Below are 10,116 nucleotides of genomic sequence, written 5' to 3'. Positions count from 1 at the left end.
AGCCCTACTTTTTTACTCCCAGCTGGTGCACCCCACTCCTGGTGTCTTAGACCGAACCAGGGTAACCCACACAAATGTCTAGAAATGTGCCATTGCTTTCAGAGACACCCTGAAGCTGGACAGAGTATAGGCTACTTTCCTGTTCAGCTGGTCCTGGGCATGGTGTGTATTGGGAGCCTTTCTCTATATAGTGTATATTTTGACCAGAGGGACATGATGGTTGGGGTTAGCGAAGAGTTTGATCCTCTCCTGTAGAAGACCAAATAGGTGTAAATAGTAAAAGGTGTAAATACATCAATATTGTGTTTTCTTTTTTAAAAGAACGATTCATATTTGTTGTGTTAGGAAAGCACATGGGAGAAGATAGCCTTCAAGGTTGCTGGAAATAACACAAACTAGAAATTGAGAATGTTTTTTGACTAAACCGTAAGAGAATTTATCTAATTATTTTTATCCTGAAAGCAAACTTCATCCAGGTACAGAGAATGAAATATTACAGAAACAATTTCACCTATACTCTTGATAGTATGTTCAATGTACTGTAAGCATGCTCTGTAATCTATGATTTAAACCAGTTTCAGCATCCACTTACCGTCCGTTTGTGACCGCAGTCGTGCTCCCCTCCTCTGAATGTTTCTTCTGTTCTTTGGCCGTGTGAGCCACACAGCAAGCTCCATGTCTGCCCTTCTGCTCTGAAACTGTGATACGCATCTGCTCTTATATAGGACACTAATAGGGTCATTGAGCAACATACTACTCAGCTGGGTGATTGGTTATTCCTTGAGTGCAGCAGTGTTGGGCCTGTGGTCATTTGATAGTAATATGTTTGGGTGATTCACAGACTGTAGCAGCCATTAGAACTTAAAATCAATTTGAGACTTAAGAATGGTGATACAGCAAATGTGTAGGTCTAACACGCCTTTCTTAAATTGCTTTGTATGTTTTACTTATATTGCATAATGTATTACATATCTAATTATTTTAACACACTCATGCTCATCGCAGTCATGTTAATCAATACGAGTTGCCAGGAGGGAAAGGTGAGTGTGAGCAACAGTTTCCAATGCGATGATTTCCTTTCACTTTACTATTATATTCCAATTACAACCTTAATGAAGAATATCTTTTTCACTGTTGTCCACGTTCATAAAGCATAAAACAACACAATAACAGCGCTTATAAATTATGCACAGTTGTCAGTTTTACTGAAGTCTCTTTACTTGGTGAAACTGTAAAGACAATACATAACAGTTTATTATTGACTGCCCGACTGACGAGCTAAATAAACAGAATACTTTTCACACAATGAGCTACGGCACATAAACTGAGAAGCTAATCAGCCTAGCCGCTAGGAGCTTTGCCGCAAGGAATACTCACTGCATTCATACAAACATAAACATTTTACATACAAAATATTCCCATGAAGCCACAGCCTGTCCGACAATAACACTCACAGACGATGCGTGAACCAGCAGGAAATACGAAGCACAGCCCATGGAGAGCAGACGTCCGTTCATGAAACAACCCAAGCTACATGTGGAGCACACTCGGAAACAAACAAGTTTGGTCTCCTAGCAACAGGAATCTAATAAACCACTAGAAAGCAGCAGTGTCAACCAACCACCACAAGGTGGTGCCAAAACACAGCCAAGAAAACACATACACGACAGATATACACCAAAAACACACATCAAGGACAGAACACTCCCCGCCTGGGTTTTTTAAACCCCAGATCAGTCTTTGGAGACAGAAGCAGGACCACTTCTGTAACAGGACGAGAAAATGTCCTTTTGGTCTTGTCCTTGGAGATCTCTACCTCGATCTTACGAACCAGTCCCACACACAACTCTCAACACTCGTCGATCAGAGCGAGCGGAACGCATTTTCTCATCCGCCTCACGGAGCGTGGAAAGTGAGGGGCAGGGCTGCCTTTCTTCCGTCAGCGTGGAGAGGAGGTTTACCTGTGCACCTGTGCTGTGGGGAGGTTTTTTTTCCACCGGGAAGTCGCGGAGAGACGGAGCTGCACCACGTTGTTGCTCGGGCTGGGGCCTCCTTTTCCACCTGTCCAGTTGTGCTGTGGCGGGGACCTGCTTCCACTTGTCGTGTGCTGCTGTCCTGGCGAGATGTTGCCCCGGGGACGGGGACGTACAAATGTAGCACTTCATTTCAGACTCCAGCTTACAGCTTCCTGCCTACGACCTGCCAAAGACCAGTATAGAGGAATGTTAAGCCCTCCCACTATTTTCCAAGAGGGCGTTGCTAGATTTTCAATTTCAGGTTTTAACCAGGAGATGGCGCTTCATTCACAAATACAGAAAGACAAGTTTCATGGACTTTCAGTTGTGTTTTGAAGAGCATTTGAACACATCAATATTTTAGATCAACTAAAGTATATCTAATCTTGTAATTCAATAATATATAGTCTTTATATATTAAATAATCATAATTATAATGTAAATGTTTACATTACACTTCTTTATTTGTTATGCTCATACTTTAACCTTTACAATCGTTTGCTTTAATATGCAGTATATTTTTTGTATATTTTTGTGTTTGCTTCCTCCTGCTCCCTTTCGGACACATACTGTATGATTTATTATTCTTATTAATATGAAGATATTATTAAGATAAGATAAGATGTTACTTTATTGATTGAACATTTTAGTTTAGAATGTGCTGTCCCACGGTAATTCAGAAGGCTCACAGGTCACATTCCGACCATTATTTAAAACAATAGGTGCTTTCACACCGTCGACAGTTTGATTTGTATAGAGGGAGCTCTGTCAGTTTTCGAATTACCCATTTGCTTTCGGGGAGCCCTATTTTTCAGAGCACATCCTGCTACCAAATATGTCACACGCGCGCTCTGTTGACTGGCGCAGCAGCGCGGATGCGATCAATTGCTATAAAAACACTCTTCTACTAATAGACTAATAGTGGAGCTGTCAAGCTCGACCCTAACGCCGCTTACAGCCGGCCAACTAAAAGTTGTTTTCCGTTCACGTTGTCATTTTTAGACTCCTTCGCTTCTTTGCTTGTGAATCCAAAAGCTGTGACACTTGGCTGTTTTCGTTTTGCCATATTTTTTATTACAAAGCCAGAGTTAAAAAAATATCAATATGAACATTTCAAATACCGCGCCGGCATCACCGCCATAACCATAGCAATGTAAGTAAGAATGCAGCGCCGCCACGTACAGATGGCAACACCCAGATATATTCACAAATATAAAACAAATATTCAGAAACTGTAATGAACAATAACTATTATTTATTTCAAGAACTGTTATTTACAGAAACTCAACATTTCTAATCTGTGTGACACAAATATGCACGATTGTTTTGGGCTCCCCCTATTTATCTCAAAGTCAGCCTTCGGGGAGCTCACTCCCTCTTCGGGGGAGACAAGCTCCTCCTAGCTCCCCCCCATTTCGAACAGTGTCTGTGGCTGAATGGCCAGCGATTAGGTGCGGCGTATTTATCATAGGTGATCAGAGCTAACTGCCTGCCGTCAGATTTCATTTAAAAAACAAATCTGATTTTAAGACTATTTCTGCGCTCATAAAGAATGATAAGAATAAGAATAATGCGTATTTAACTGGTTTAATTAATTAGTGAGTTTATTTAACACTAGAACCGCCAATTGGGTCAATTTGTGTGATATGTGTTGTGTGTGTGCAATGTAACTTTTTTTCAATAAAAATATTAAAGTCTCCCAGTCCGTGACTTTTCCTGAAAGTGTGTTATGTATCACCCTATGTTGTTAAAAATTGCATTCTAATAGCGGGATTTGACGGGTTCAGGTAGGCCTATACAAAAACCTCTGGCGATTCTAGTGTTAAGGTAATTAGGTATAGTAGAAGCCCTTTTTTATCAGTAATGAATTTAGCAGTTGAACATAAAAGTCAACTAACTGAGGATCACTTGCAATGACAGTGTTGTGTCTAACTGTTAAGCTTGTCACTCAGAGTAACCTACTGTTAATTTAGCTGCTGGAGAAGAAAGATCAAGGGGGGAGGGGGGGAGAGAGCTGTGGTTGATAGGCCATTAGTTGTGTAAATACACAGCTGAGAGCTGCCGTTTCATTCAGACTGTTTAAAAAACGGTAACAACGGACTATTTTTCTTAGCGGATGCATGTCAATTTAAATCAATACATAGGCCTACAACTAATTTTTAAATCAATACATACAACTATTTTTTAAATCAATAAAAACATTTTCTAAATCCATAAAAGCATTTCAATTAATATTGGGAGTCATGTCGTTACTTTGTTGAGAATGTGGCCGTGTAATAAGCGGGATAATTTGCAGCGACTTGTTCCTTATGGGGAAAATAACACCCGTCATGTGTGTGTAGAGGTGTGTGTGGTTAAAACACTTTCATGAAGTGAAGGAATTTCCTTCTATAAAACAGCTGTGGGTGTCACGGACATGAATTCATATATCAAGCAGACTGGTGCACACACTCTCCTGTCCTGCCAGGCGAGTCCGACACGCCCGTTCTAAGCCGTGTCCCCCACTCCTCACATCCCCAAAAAGTGTATTATGTTGTTACATCTCAGATGTTATGTTTCAGTTGTGCTCGTTCTATGTTCAGTGATGCAAGCTTGTCACCTTTCGGCGAAATGTGCCGTTTTTAATCCAAAATAAGTCGTTTGTGTGATTCATGTAGATCTGCAATACAAATATTTTTGGGGTATGGGGGGGTCTGGGACCCGGAGTAATCTGCGGCCGTGAGCTGTTATGTGCCATCATGACACGCATGGTGTTCTTTTTTAATATATTATAATGAAGTACGAGCTGTGTGCTCGACTCTTCCTGCATGTCGGCTCTGCTCATGGATATATAATAAGGCTCTGCTGCTCGGAGATGATGGTCTAGCTTCAGCAGCTACATTACTTTTCAAAACTTTTATCTCAACTTGACTACAAGGAAATAGTGCTGCTTGGTGATTTTAATTGGGACTGATTAACTTCTGTGTCAGAGGATTTTAAAAACCTTTGTATCTCTCCGAATGTTACTCAGATTATAGACAGTCCTACTCGCCCTAACATTAAGTCCCCAAATAAATCCTCCCTAATTGATCTCATTTTAACTAATGTTCCCCATAAATACTCATCTGTGGGAGTATTTGCAAATGATCTGAGTGATCACTGTGTTGTAGTCACAATTAGGGAAACAAAAGTCCTAAAGGGAAAACCTCGCATTATCAGTAAGAGAGACAAAAAACATTTTGTGGAGCAGGGTTTTGTTCATGATCTGTTTTATTTTGATTGGGGTAAAATCGATCTGTGTACTGATGTAGAAACTGCATGGTCTTATTTTTATCTTGGTTTTATGGAAGTTATAGATAGACAAACATTTAAATGGCCCTTGAGAGGAAAAAGGTTCCCCACCCCTGCTCTAAATGTACGCAGGGGTGGGGAACCTTTTTCCTCTCAAGGGCCATTTAAATTTTTCCAACATCCTCCGAGGGCCGTACAAATTATTGACCTCTGCTTAAAAATACTAAAATCACAGCCCATTCATTTGGCCTGTCTTTCATGCTGTGCAAAGAAAAAGCAAACTCTTAATCCAGATATCTTACCATGACTCGTGCATGCACGGTGTGGCATGACCACCAAAACAGAAAGATTTGGACACAAGATGCAAATGTATTTAGTTTCCTATCCATGTGGACATGATTTAAGCGTGTGTGTGTGGGGGGGGGGGGGGGGGGGGGGGGGGACCTAACCTCCTCTAGGGGAGTCTGGGAGGATGCTCCCCCGGGAAGATTATTTTTTAAATGTTGAAGTTAAAAGCATCAATCTGGTGCACTTTGAGAGCAAAATTGGGAGATCTATGGATACATCTCTCAACACCCAGATGAAACAGAACTAGCAGATTTCTTTTTCTTTATGGATATTTTACAAATCACTCCCCTTTCAAACTGTATTCTTGTTTATTAATAACAAGTTTTTTTTTACCGTCATATAGTATTTTATACCTGTTTACCTTATTCTCTTATTTTTTTATAATAACTATAATGATCATATAAAGATGTGCCTTTACCTCACTGGTCGGAGAAAAAGCTTCTTATATTCGTTAGCATAGCTAGCTAACCAGATGCTAATAACAACAAAGTTATTGACTGTATGATCAGTATGACAGAAGAACAGATCGCCACTGGCTTTCAACTAAAGACACAGCCACGCAGAAACTGCGGCATGTGTACGGCTCCTTATGGGCTGACATTTTTGGAAGTGCCGGAACGGCGTTATGGTGCTCTCGTCAGAAATACACCCCTGTCAGACGAGACATATACCACGTGATGACACGTTAGGCTCGTGTTGTGTTCAAGGACCCTGACCTTGGCCAGGAAAAACAGGCACTCGCTTGTTTAATTTTTTTGCGGTCTAGATTTCTTTAATTTTTTTCTTTTTTGGTGTGTTTATAAATTACCTCGAGGGCCGTACCAAATGGTCTCGCGGGCCGTATACGGCCACAGGTTCCCCACCCCTGATTTAGAGTGAAGGGACGAGACAATCCTTGGTTTTCTGCTGAATTATCTAGTCTCCTACAGTACAAGAGAGAAACAAGGCCTGGGCAAGGGCTAGGAAATCAGGCTCAGAGGTAGAATGGCTACACTTTAGGCAGCTAAGAAATAGCTTCACTTCACAAATAAAAAGTGCTAAGTCTAAGTATTATCTGTCAGTTACCACAAATAACCTGAATAATCCTGGAACATTTTGGAAAGCCATAAAATTGATATCTACCGGTGATATCCGTAATGAGCTACCTCCGTGCCTTACCACAGCATCTGGCACTATATCGGACAGGGCCACTATGTTAAATTGCTTTAATGAGCATCTTGTGTCCTGTGGCTCTCTGTTCACTAACTCTGCTGCTGTGAACACCACAGTCTGTGACTCTGAAAAAACGTGTTTTGGAAAAACCTTTTTAGTTTTACTCCTTTTACTGTTGATGCTGTTCGTGAAGCTTTAACCAAGTTAGATCCTATGAAACGAGCTGGCCCGGACAACCTAGAACCTTTCTTTTTAAAGATAGCTGCAGATTTTATTGCTCCACCTCTCACTACTCTTTTTAACCTCTCCCTCAGCTCAAACACAATTCCAAAATTGTGGAAGTCAGCGTATGTCCTGCCTCTACTAAAAGGTGGGGAGGTCACTTTATTAAATAATTATAGGCCCATCTCTAAATTATCAGCTCTGGCTAAGGTTCTTGAACGCCTAGTGAGTGAACAGGTAATGGTATTTTTATGTACAAATGACATCCTTTCTAAACATCAGTCAGGCTTCAGAGAGCAACATAGCACCATCACTGCCACAATGAAAGTGGTGAATGATGTGGCGAGTAGGCTATATTAGATAATAAGTTGTGCAGCTCTATTTATTGACCTGTCCAAAGCATTTGATACCGTCGATCATTGCATCTTAAGGCAGAGGCTACTCGGTATTGGCATATCCAGCCATGCAGTAGGGTGGTTTGTGAACTACCTCTCTGAAAGGTCCCAATGTGTTCATTTTGATGGGCTGTCTTCTGAGTGGTTAAACATTACTAGTGGTGTTCCTCAAGGTTCTGTTTTAGGTCCACTTTTATTCTCCATATATCAACAGTTTAGGTGGAAATGTTAATGAAGCTACTTTACATTTTTATGCGGAAGATACCGCGATGTACTGTGCAGGTCCCTCCCTGTTGTTGAATTGCAAGCTGTTTTTTAATATTATTCAGACTCAGCTCTCTGAACTAAAGCTTCTTTTAAATGTTGATAAAACCAAGGTAATGCTCTTTTCAAAAGCTAAAAAGACACCAGCGCCTGTTGTAGACAATGTAACTACGCAACAAATACAAATTGAAGTGGTTACCGTTACAAATACCTTGGTATCTGGCTTGATGATTGTCTCACTTTTAAACGTCATGTCAATAACCTGCTTAAAACACTGAGGGTTAGGCTAGGTTTCTTCTACAGGAACAAGTCCTGTTTCTCGCTTGAGGCCAGGAAAAGGCTAGTCACTGTGACCTTTTTACCTGTGCTGGACTATGGTGATTTGATTTATATGAATGCACCTGCCCATTGCCTGAGCAAGTTAGATGCTGCGTATCACAGTGCACTGAGATTTGAGACAAACTGTAAAGCATTAACCCATCACTGTACCCTGTATGCCAGGACAGGTTTGCCTTCACTAACTGTACGGAGGCTCAGTCACTGGTACATTTTCATATACAAAGCCATGTTAGGGAAACTTCCATCCTACATCTGCTCCCTGATCTCACGGCGAATTGTAAGTGGCTACTGCCTGAGATTGCATGCTGTGGTTTTATTAAATGTGCCAACTGCTAGGACTGTCTTAGGGAAGATAGCATTTAGATCAGGCCCGGCTCCAGGATGAAATGACTGAGGGGGCTGTTAAAAAATCTGAGGGGGCGATTTTTTTTCTCTCACAACAACGAAAAATACTGGCAATGTAATGAATTGACACACCAAGCTTTTTTCCTTATTACTGCTCTACAGTCTCTTTGCTTCTTTATTTGTTTTCTGGATCGACCCTTCTCATTCTGTTCTTTTCCTCTGATCTTTAAAAACAGATAGTACATTATTATATGGCTGCACTTTGGTTAACAGACTAACATTGATTGCCTCCATTTATAAATTGGCTCAGTAATTATACCATAGCCTTTTCTCCTCTATCCCTTAACTCGTCTTCCTATACAGATGTTACTTACTTACTATCTATCTAGAAAAATGTATCTGGTTGATTTTTAATTTCCAGGATTGAATGTTCAGACCATGCCTAAAACCTGGCATTTCATAAGAAAGTGACTAATATATAAACCAAATGTAATAATGGATAAAACACTACACAAAATGGACAGACACAGATTAAAAATAAAGTCCCCTGGTTTGTCTCTAGAGTCAAACTGCCATGACAAAAATCAAATCAATGTTCCACAATCCGCCACTAGATGTCGCTCATTGTACCAATATGGTTTATATAATACAGATTACCACAACAGAGCTGTGCAAATGAATTTCCCCCTGGGGACAATAATATTAAATTCCATACTTGGCGATTGAGAACATACATTCGTAATTTACCTCGTTTAAAGTACTTTTGTTGTAATACTATGGATTTAGTTGACACTATTAGCCGAGTTTCTTCTGTCCAATATCTCACAGGCAGGTACATCGAATTAGAAGAAGAAGAAGAAGAAGAAGTAGTAGAGGTAGAAGAAGAAGTAGTAGAAGAAGAAATACGCTGACGCTACAAAAAGGCACAACACTGTTACTCTGTTTTTACTGACATGTAACATTTTATTTCACCTTGCTCTGTTTTTTAACGCACATTCAAAAACGGGAACATTTTCGGCAGTTTCAACCGGGTACCGGCCACCAAAAACGGGGACGTTTTGGTCACCCATCGGACTGTGTTTACAGCTAAGCACACATGCTAACATTAAGACTACAAGCTCACTTGGGGTTGAGGCTTCTTTACACGTTGCTTGACCCACACATCTGATCTAAACATAGTAACGTGTGTTGGGGAAAATAATTATTTAAAGTTATTTAATAATTGTGACATTTATTGTACTTTTTGATGGATGAATGATGCTCAAGGTGAGGGGGCAATGCCCCCTCGTGGCGCCGGGCCCGATTTAGATGTGCAGCTCCACTGTCTTGGAATAGTCTGCAATTGAAATGGAAACTGAGCAATCTGGTGCCACTAAATGTTTTTAAAACTTGGTTGGATGCTACTCAATCGGAAACTGTTGGTACCTGCTCATGTGGATAGTTATGTAAATTGTAATCCCTGTAATGATGCTGTATGATGTCCTTTTTGTTGTTCTGTTTATGTTTTTATGTTTCATGTGGAACCTACTTGAGCAGGTCTCCCTTGAAAAAGAGATCAATGATCTCAATGGGATACACCTGGATAAATAAAGGTTTGAAATGAAATGAAATGACCAGTCCATCCTTTCCTGGGAATGTCTTTGTGATGGTGGCCATTGGCCATTCGTTTCTCTGAGCTTGATTGTCTTTCAGAAGAACAATGTCCCCCTCTTGAAGGTTTGACCTCTTAGACTGCCACTTGTGACGAAACTGCAGAGTCTTGAGAT

General features: G+C 40.6%; 1 protein-coding gene across 1 annotated transcript in view; it reads right to left on the bottom strand.

Moving 5' to 3' along the window:
* Positions 1 to 1,193: 1,193 nt before the first annotated feature.
* fbxl16 (F-box and leucine-rich repeat protein 16) overlaps positions 1,194 to 10,116 on the bottom strand; it is a 91,016-nt gene continuing 82,093 nt past the window's right edge. Inside the window, exon 8 of the transcript XR_013801393.1 lies at positions 1,194 to 2,199. The gene's annotated coding sequence lies outside the window, so the exon portion shown is untranslated. The remainder of the gene's footprint in view (positions 2,200 to 10,116) is intronic.

Source organism: Notothenia rossii (assembly GCF_949606895.1).
Source record: "Notothenia rossii genome assembly, chromosome: 8".
Taxonomy (NCBI): Eukaryota; Metazoa; Chordata; class Actinopteri; order Perciformes; family Nototheniidae; genus Notothenia; species Notothenia rossii.
This window is presented reverse-complemented; position numbering and strand designations above follow the sequence as displayed.